Genomic DNA, 8868 nt, shown 5'->3' with positions numbered 1-8868 from the left:
AGACCCTCCATCTTGTGGTTTGGGTCCTGCACCCCCGAAGCATCTTCCCTGTGCCCCCATCAGTGTGTGGCATTGTGGATCAAGACGTTGCCTGGGTGCCAGGGTCACAGCACAGCCCCAGGGCTGGGGCAGGCAGAGCCACGGGCATGTGGTAGCCACCTCAGGTGCCACTTTGGAGGGGCTGCTGCACTGGGCTGGACGGTGGCCTCATCCCACTCATCCTCCCACCCCACTCATCCTCCCATCCTGCTCATCCTCGCACCCCACTCATCCTCCTACCCCACTCATCCTCCCATCCCACTCATCCCCCCACACATCCAATGCAGCCCAGGAGAGTGTGTTCTCCAAAAATCCCCCGTTTGGAGGAAAGCTGAGGAGGAAGAGTGTGGGGAGATGTGACACGGGTGTTGGAAGGCCGCTTCCCCCCGTGAAACTCAGGGGTGCAGCACAGCCCCCGCGCACCAGCCCCCAGGCACCAACCTTCTCCCCACCGCCCTCGTGTCAGTCCAAATGACAGCAGGAGTGGGTGCAGCGTGTGCCAAATCGCCCACCCACCCTGCACACACCGTTCAAATACAGATTTTTGTAGTGAGGGAGTGGAGAGGGATCCCACCAGCCCTGGGCTGTCATGGCAGCAGCCCCCCTTCGCCTCGCAGCCCCCTCAGTCGTGTACAGCCCCAAGTTTTTTCCCTGGGTGACTTCTCACGAGCCGGCAGAGCATGACCTCGGGCTGACGCGCTGCAAACCTGCCCTTGCCCAAACCCGCTGCCATCAGCACTTTGCTGCAGCTGCTTCCAGCGCTGCTCAAAGAGTTTTTCCTTGCAGCCTAAACCGCCCCCCCTGGCTCCATCCTTCTGGCTCCAGCCCACTGGGGATGGAAGGTTTCTCCTTCCCGAATACAAATAGAACTGTAATCTGCTAAACCCCGCTGTTGATCCCGACTGCATCCTCCTGTCCTGAGCTTTCCTACAGCGCGCCTTTTATACCGGTAATAGCGCCAGGCTCCTTCTCCCATCATTGTTGACTCGACAATGAAAACTGTTTGTATTATTGTGTCCCCGAAGCTTTGCCAATAGCACATGTGTCCCGAGCTGATAGCAACAGGCTTTGGCAAGGCTGTGGCTCCATCAGATAAGAGCCTTTAACCTTATTTCTCCAGCTCGAGCACACCACGAAGGGCCATTCTGTCATGAGCCTTTGCTTTATCCTTCCCGTGCGCTTTCAGATTGGAGCAAAGTTGAACAGGCCAAGCGAGAGGGGTGGCTGGAGGAGGGCAGAGGTGGAGGTGTTCGGGGCAAGCAGCCTGGGAAACGGTGAGAGAAGATCCCTGGAGGGAGTTGGAAAGACAGAGCTGCTTTCCCAGGCAATTTAAGGGCTCAATGTGCGGCCGTCCCCTGCCTTCCTCAGGGACCCGCTCCACCCCGCCGTGCTCCACCTTGGCCCGGCTCCCGCGCACAGCAGGAGCAAAGTGGAGGAGAAATGCTGGAACCCGGAGGCCCTCGCACGCTCCCGGCTGGCCCATGAACAAAGCCTTTCCCTTGGAGCCCTTCCCTGCTGCCTCCCTCCTGCCCCCAGCCCTCCTGCGCCCCGCCAGCGGTGGGGATCCCTGACATTGGCACAGCCTTCATCCCTGGGCATCCTCACTACCATCCTCCTCCTCCATCCCTGCGCTGAAACCCCCTGCAGCCAGTTGCAGCATCCCTGAGCTCCAGCTCTGTTGCTGGGGGATTTCGCTGCCATTTTCCCCGAGCTGCAGCACAAAGGATGCTCTGAAATCAGAAAGTGAAGGAAAAGATGCTGTCTGTGGCAAGCTTTTAAATCTCATGTTTTAGGCCAATTTATGGGGGGGGCATGATATGGTTCTTGGGGTTTTGAGCTGCAAATGAAGCACATTCATGCTCATTTCCCTTCCCTTAATGTCTCCAATACAGCACCAAAAAGCAAAAGTTGTTCCTCTGCTTGCAGGGAAGGAAAGCTCTCAGGCCCTTTTCTTTATTCTTAGTATTATTATTGTTCTCTCTCAGGAAAGAAGCACTCTGTCAAAATTACCCTGATACATCCTGACCTTTGCCAGGGAGATTGTTGTCTCTAAAGGCCCCAAGGAGAGGCTGGGTTGCCCCATGCCCTGCACAACACGTGGGGAAACTGAGGCACAGAGCCACAGTAGCATCTACCCACCTCTGAGCCAAAACTCTTCTCCTCCACTTGAGTTTGGCAAGGGTTTCCCTGTCTGTATGAAGGTGAGATCGCTCTCAGCAACATCCTCATCCTTTCTGCTGGGCGGGAAAAGCTTTGGTGAAGCAGAGGGGGGGCCCTGAGACCCCCTGTGCAAGGAAGTGGGCTGCGAGCTTCGGCAAAGGTTGTCACCTCCAGGGATGTGCAAAGGGCTCCTCTTCCTCCAGGGGTGCTGCAAAGTGTTCCCCTTCTTCCAGGGGTGCTGCAAAGGGCTCCTCTTCCTCCAGGGGTGCTGCAAAGTGTTCCCCTTCTTCCAGGGGTGCTGCAAAGGGCTCCTCTTCCTCCAGGCCTAGCTGGGGTGATGCTCAGAAACCAGGCAACCACCTCTCCAGGATCTGTGAGCAAACCAGCCAGTGCATGGAAAACCTGAGCAGAAAGCACCGGGCTCAGGGGCTGCAGATGAAGCGGGGAAAGGGGAGAGGGGAGAGGGGAGAGGGGAGCGTGGCGCAGCCAGCAGCCATCTGCCATCTGCAGCAGGCCAGTGAGGTAATGCCTCACGCTAAGTTAAAACACGTTGGGAGCCACAGCGGCTCTTGAGAACAGCAAACCTTTCCCAGATGGAGACGTCCTGCGTTGCTGCATCAGCCCTCCCGGCGAGGGAGAGGACGGGCGACCCTCCTGCTGCCGGCTGTGGGGCTCAGCGGGTGCTGCCAGCTGTCCCTCTCCCCTGCTCCCCTGTTGCCAGAGTTTCATTTTAGGGAGCAGAGAGGCGATAACCAGCTCAGCCCTTGCTGACGAGCTCCTGAGGACTGAGACGCAAAGCAGTGGAGGTGTGATTGCTGTGTGGCCTTCCTTAATTCCCCTCCTCTCCCCTGCTTGAAAGCAGCATCCGTGATGTAGTACGAGCCCAATTATCCACGGTACTTTCAGTCAAATGGTGCTCGAAGAGCAAGGGGTGAGCATACTCCCAGCAGGATGTGGAGGTCAGGAAAGCGGAGGGCAGAGCCCTGGAGAGAAAGGTTTTTGTAAAAGTGGGGCTGTACTTTTTCTGGGGGGCACATTGTCTCCTGGCAGTCCTCAGCACAACAGGGCCACTGCTGTTGGAGGGAAGCAGGGGACACAGTCGCCGAGGCCGTGGCTGAGGGTTCACAGCTCCATGGCGAGGGGCTGTGGTGGAGCTGCACCCAGCCGTGGTGTTCGTGGGCCAGAGACGGGCAGCCCCGACCCACATCCCCAAAAAAGCCAGGCTCGGAAATCCTCCTAATTGCAGTTCTCCTTTCCTCGGCACCCAGGAGGAGGTCTGGCGGCCCGGAGCAGCGAGCCTGGGCATGCAGAAAGAGCAGGATCCCGCTTCTTGGCTGCATCTCCTGCACAGACACCAGCGAGTAGCATTTTCTGCCAATTCAAGTGATGGAAGCAGCGAATAACCCCGGCGTGCCCAGGCTCTGCTCAGCCCAACTGTCAGCCAGCTGCCTGTTCCTGGGAGGACGCGGTGCCACAGGCAGAGCACATTTTCTTGCTATAATCGAGAAAAGAAATTGTGCCGATCGGAGCAGCTGAATGGCAGCCAAATCTGCTTCTCGGCGGCTTTTCTACACTCTGTATTCATGTATTTGGCATGAGTAGCTCTGCATTGAGGTAATTCATTAATGCTGAACCAAAAATGTGTTTATGGGAGTCTTGAAATAGTTGGTAGAAGTGTAAGACTTTCCTTCCTAAAAGCCTGGGCTCTCTCTGTGATGGGAACCGAGTATTAAAGCAGCGACTGCCGCTGCAATCAGCTGCTGGGGAAGCGACTCCAGGCAGCGTGCGTGCCCCGCGCGCTCCAGCACGCTCAGCCCTCCTCGTGTGCCGTGCCGTGCTGAAGCCTTTCCACGGCGTTAGCCGGGCTGTAAGCGCCATGGGTGGGATTTCCAGCAGCTCCGCACACGCTTGGGGCATGGGGGCTGCACCCTGGCATTTCACGGGCAGCAGGTCAGGGAGCAATCACAGGGTGATGTGGCTGAAGCGCAGAACCCCGAGCTGGTTCATGGGAGAGCCAGGGCAGTGAAAGAAGAGGCTGTGGCAGGGGAGGGGGAGGCAGAACAGCCCCGCTGAGGTCCGAGGGCTCCGGCCACCAGCCGGGAGGCTGCGCCGGCTGTGCCTGTGTGGAGCAAACAGCTTTTTTGGGTTAGCTGTGGGTTTCGCTGCTCACACAATGGGTATTGCTGTTGCCATTCCAGTTAGAATCCTGTATAGACAAGGCTGACCTCTGGTTATTGAAAAGAGCTGAAAAAGAAAGACAACTTTCTCTGCTTCCTCGGATGTGGTGCCTGATGGCCGGCCTTGGCCAGTGCAGGTTGCATCGTGCTCCTGGCTCAGTCCCGCAGCCGTCGGGGACCTGCCGGTGTGTGTGGCAGTGGGACAGGGTGGCAACGGGCACCCAGGTCAGCACACTCCGGGGAGAGAGAGCCACTGTGGCCCAGAGCACCTTTCCACTGTCCCCGGTGCCCTTCACTTGTCAGGTGGAGCTGGAAGCCAAGAAAAAGAGCAAATGAGCAGAAAACAGCTGAGCTGGCCATCCCCAGAGCTGGGGCTGACAACAACCACCCATTCTCCACCCCGAGTCGGGTGGGAGTCTGGTCCCCGGCTGGGGACAGGGGGGACATGTCACCCTTGCACGGGCACATGGCTGCTGCCGGGATGCTCCTAACACGGATGTCACACTGCATCTGCTGGCGCCCGGCAGCCCCCGGCCGGCTTGCTCGGTGCTTGCCAGCTCTGCCTGACCCACTGAACTCTTTGTCCCCAAGGAAACTGGGCGCTGAGCTGGGCCCTGGAAAAAGGGAGGCTCCGGCGAAACACAGAGCATTTCCCAGCAGATGACTTCAGCCTCCCGGCCCCGAGTCCTTTGCTCTCCAGGAAGCGCCTTTCTTCGGGAAGCCTTTGTTCCAGCAAGGCTGCAGCGGCCCCGGCCTCGGGGGAGCCCACGGGACCTGCTGGCGCGGGGGCATGTCTCAGGGGACCAGGGGAGCCACCGGCCTGGGCAGTGCTGCAGGGTCCCCCCACATTGCGTGAGGAATGTCCCCGCTCCCCTCGGCCACCCTTGGTAAAGGGCATCTCCTTCGGGATGAGGAAAGCGGGTGCGGGTGTCAGACACGTCCATCCCGCCTGGCCCCACCGCTCCGGGTACCTCTGCAGTGTGGCCTAAAGATAATTAGTAGCTGTAATTATTAAGAAATCTCTTCCCGTGAAATATCTCATTCATCCAATCGGCCACACCACAGCACCAGCCCCACACTGGTAATTGTGTGGTGATTAATCCATTAGTGGCATGAACACATCTCGAAGCCAGGCTGGTCCCTGTGAGCGAGTGAAGGTGATGCTGGCCACCGCGGGAGGGTTCAGTGCCCGCACCCAGCCCCGGGGATGGATCCTGCCCCCGCCCCTGCCCCACTGACTGCTCCCCTCGTGCCTTGCACCTCTGCAAAATGAGAATAAAAAGCAATTTTCCCATCATGGTTCAGGGCTTTGCTGCTGCTGTGCCACCAGGGCCCTGCAGCATCCACCTGCCGCCTCTGTAACCTGGATGTAAATTCTGGGGGTAAATCCCTTGGATTTGGTTGCACAGCCCCTAGCCCAGCCTGGGGTTCCTGCCCCAACCCACAGCCATCAGCAGCAGGAATAACCATCGGGCTCAGCCATCAACACTCACTCTTACCTTCTTGCCATCCCCACCACCCCCACTTCGAGCCTCCAAATCTCTGAGACCCCTTGGCATGGTCCAGGTGGTGCCGCCTCTATTTTTAGGCGGGTGGGAGCTCGGCATCAGACCTGGCTGGGAGGAATAACGGGCAGCCAGAGGCGTGGGCTGGGGGCGGGGAGGGAAAATGCCTTTGTGCTGGGGAGCAGAGGCTGCTGTCCCTGCCACGCTTCCTCTGCTAGGTGTGGTGCTGGACTGCGCGGGGTGCTAGGAAGGGAAACCGGGGGCCGCGATGGGGGCAGTGAGCCGCCAGCCTAATAAAACGGGGGGGGGGGGGGGGGGGGGGGGGGAGAAAATAAAAAGAAATAAAAAGGGAAAAAAAAAAAAAATACAACTCCTGAAGTTGTGTACCGGGCTGGGGTCCAGCTCGCCTGACGCCAGGCCTGGCGAGGAGGGTGTGGGGAGAGGTCACCCAGCCGGCACACACTGGCCTTATCTCTGCCCAGGGATGTCTAGCACTTCCTCCCCGTGTGCCGCTGCAGATGAGCCGGGACTGGGGGGTCACCAGCACCCCGTGTTGCTTCCCTGTGTCCCCGGAGCAGCAGGGAGAAAGGAGGGGGGTTTGTGTGTCTGTCCCCGCCCCGGGAAAGCTGAGTTGGGCACAGAGCCCGCGGCCATCACCCCGCAGCCCGGCTGGGTGAGGGAGCTTTTGCTCTGCGGGGTGAATGCCGGCAGTGGAGAGGGGGAGAGAAGCGTTGTGGCATTGCCCGCACAGGCAGCGCAGTCCCCCCATCCCACCCCGGGCTGCTCCGGGCATTTTTGTGTGCTTTGCACCCCGGCATTTTTACACCAAGCATTTCTAGGTGCTTTGCACGCTGCTCCACCCCCCCTCACCGCTCTCCTACCCCTCTCTCCCTGCTTCGCAGCTCTCATCCCTCCTTCTCCAGAAGCCGTGTCCTTCCTTTCCCCCTCCACCACCCTCCCTGGCTCTTCCCGCCCCCCCCCACCCTGTCCCGGTGGCAGACACACTGCGGGGCAGGGTTTGCACCGCACACATGCTCTGCTGCTGAAGTGCCCGGCTTCGCTTGGTGGGCAGATGAAGTCCCAAACCACCCCAGTGCAAACAGGGACGGCAGCACCACGCCGATCCCCCACCCTGCGTGAAGAAACCACGGCGAGTCCCCTGCCATCCCCTGCGGAGGAGGCCCAACACCTGGGAGGTTGCACAGGGTGAGCGTGGCAGGCACGAGGCTCTGGTCTGCCTCCCCCCTCCCCAGGAGGGTTTGCCCTGGCTCTTAGCATCATTGCCAGGGTTGGAAAAATCTGAGTTTCCCCCTCTGCCACCCCCACTGCAGCTCATCACCACCACATCCCAAATACTAATCGGTGGCACCAGGTCCAAGCCCAGTTCCAGGGCTGCCCTGAGCCCACCCAGAGGCCAAGGGTGCTGGTGGGTGGGTGTGGTGGGGGGGGGCCAGAGGGTAGGATCGGTGGGGGGGGGACATGCCTGGGGTGTCCTCAGCGGCTGCCCAGTCCGACTGCCCCCAAAACTGCTCTTTTCACCCCACAAGCAGCCACAGGCCCTGGCCTGGGGGCCCCTAGCTCCCCTACCAACACCCACCTTGCTGCTCCCAGGGCTGGGGCAAAGAGCCAAAGCCTCCAGCGGTGCAGGGGCTCGGCTCCGGCCGGCGGCACGCGGCTGCTCCTCTGGCGTGGCGATGCTCCAGCACCATCCTGGGCTGTACGGCCGGGGCAGGACGGGGAAGAGCAGAGAGGAGGCTCCTTGCAGCCGTGCGGGCTCTCCTGTGCACTGGTGCTGATTTGCTCTTGCAAAATATTAATAAGAGGCTCCAGAAACGTGAAGGAAATCTAGCCCGAAACCTCTGTCACTCCTGGTTTGCGATTGAAGAATAAGTGAGACAAGATTTTACTTATTTATTTATTTTTTTTAGGCCTTTGTTTTGTTTAGGGTTAACAGCAGACCAGCTTTCTCAAATCACTTCCAGACACACAGAAACCATGGCATGCAATACCCCACCGCTGCGAGGAGGCTGGGAGCTCGGCTCTTGCGCAATTTGGTGCCCCAAGTCTTCCTGAACACGGAGGTTCAGCTTTCGGGATGGGGTCTTGGGCATGTCCGCAGCCGGCAGGGACTCGGAGGCAGCTGCCCGGAGCTGGGGCACCTTTCACACCTCAACCCGATGGCCTGGAGGGTGTCAGGGTGTCAGGGAGCGGGGACAGTCTGCCAGCAGATCTCCTGGCTTGCGAAAGGGTCCCGCAGAGTTCAAAACTCCTCCGTGCCAAGGGCAGGAAGGACCTTCAGACCACCTAGCCCGGCTCTTGGCACTGCAAATCGCTGCTGGATGGCAGCCGAGCGGGAGGAACAGTGACCTGGTGGCAGGGGACAGGCTGCTCCTCCATGGCAGCGTGCCGTGGGTATGTGGCCGTGCCCACGGCGCGTGTGGCAACAGCACGGCCGTGCCAGCCCCTGCAGCGCAGCTCGGGAGGGAGGTTTTAGCCGCGATCACCCGCCTGCCAGTGAACCCACCATTCCTCAACAGTCCCTAAGGCTGACAGACTGGAAATGCGTTTCTTTCCATGTCAACAGCGCTTTATTAAAAGCAAAGAGCAGTTTCTCCCCCCCTGGCACTGAAATTCCCACCAGAAAATTGCCGGGGGAAGAGTGCTCGTCCCTGACTTCACCCCAGGGCTGCTCCCGACCCCGGACGGGGAATGCTAGCCAAAACACACACACGAAATAAGTCATAAGAAAAATAAACGCAAAGCCCCAAGCATCCCTGTCCGCCTGCAAACAGGCAGCCTGGCAGGCGAATCTAAACACTGCCCTGCCTGGGCTCGGCGGGGCTGCGGGAGACGTGGGCAGATTGCAAGTAGCCAGGAAAGGGGCTTGCAGAGAAAAAAAGAAAGAAAGAAAAAAAGGAAAAGAAGGCAGAGAAAAAAGAAAAAAAGAAAGAAAAAAGGAAAATAAGGCAGAGAAAAAAAGAAAAAAA

Source organism: Strix aluco, chromosome 17 (assembly GCF_031877795.1).
Source record: "Strix aluco isolate bStrAlu1 chromosome 17, bStrAlu1.hap1, whole genome shotgun sequence".
Classification (NCBI taxonomy): domain Eukaryota; kingdom Metazoa; phylum Chordata; class Aves; order Strigiformes; family Strigidae; genus Strix; species Strix aluco.
This window is presented reverse-complemented; position numbering follows the sequence as displayed.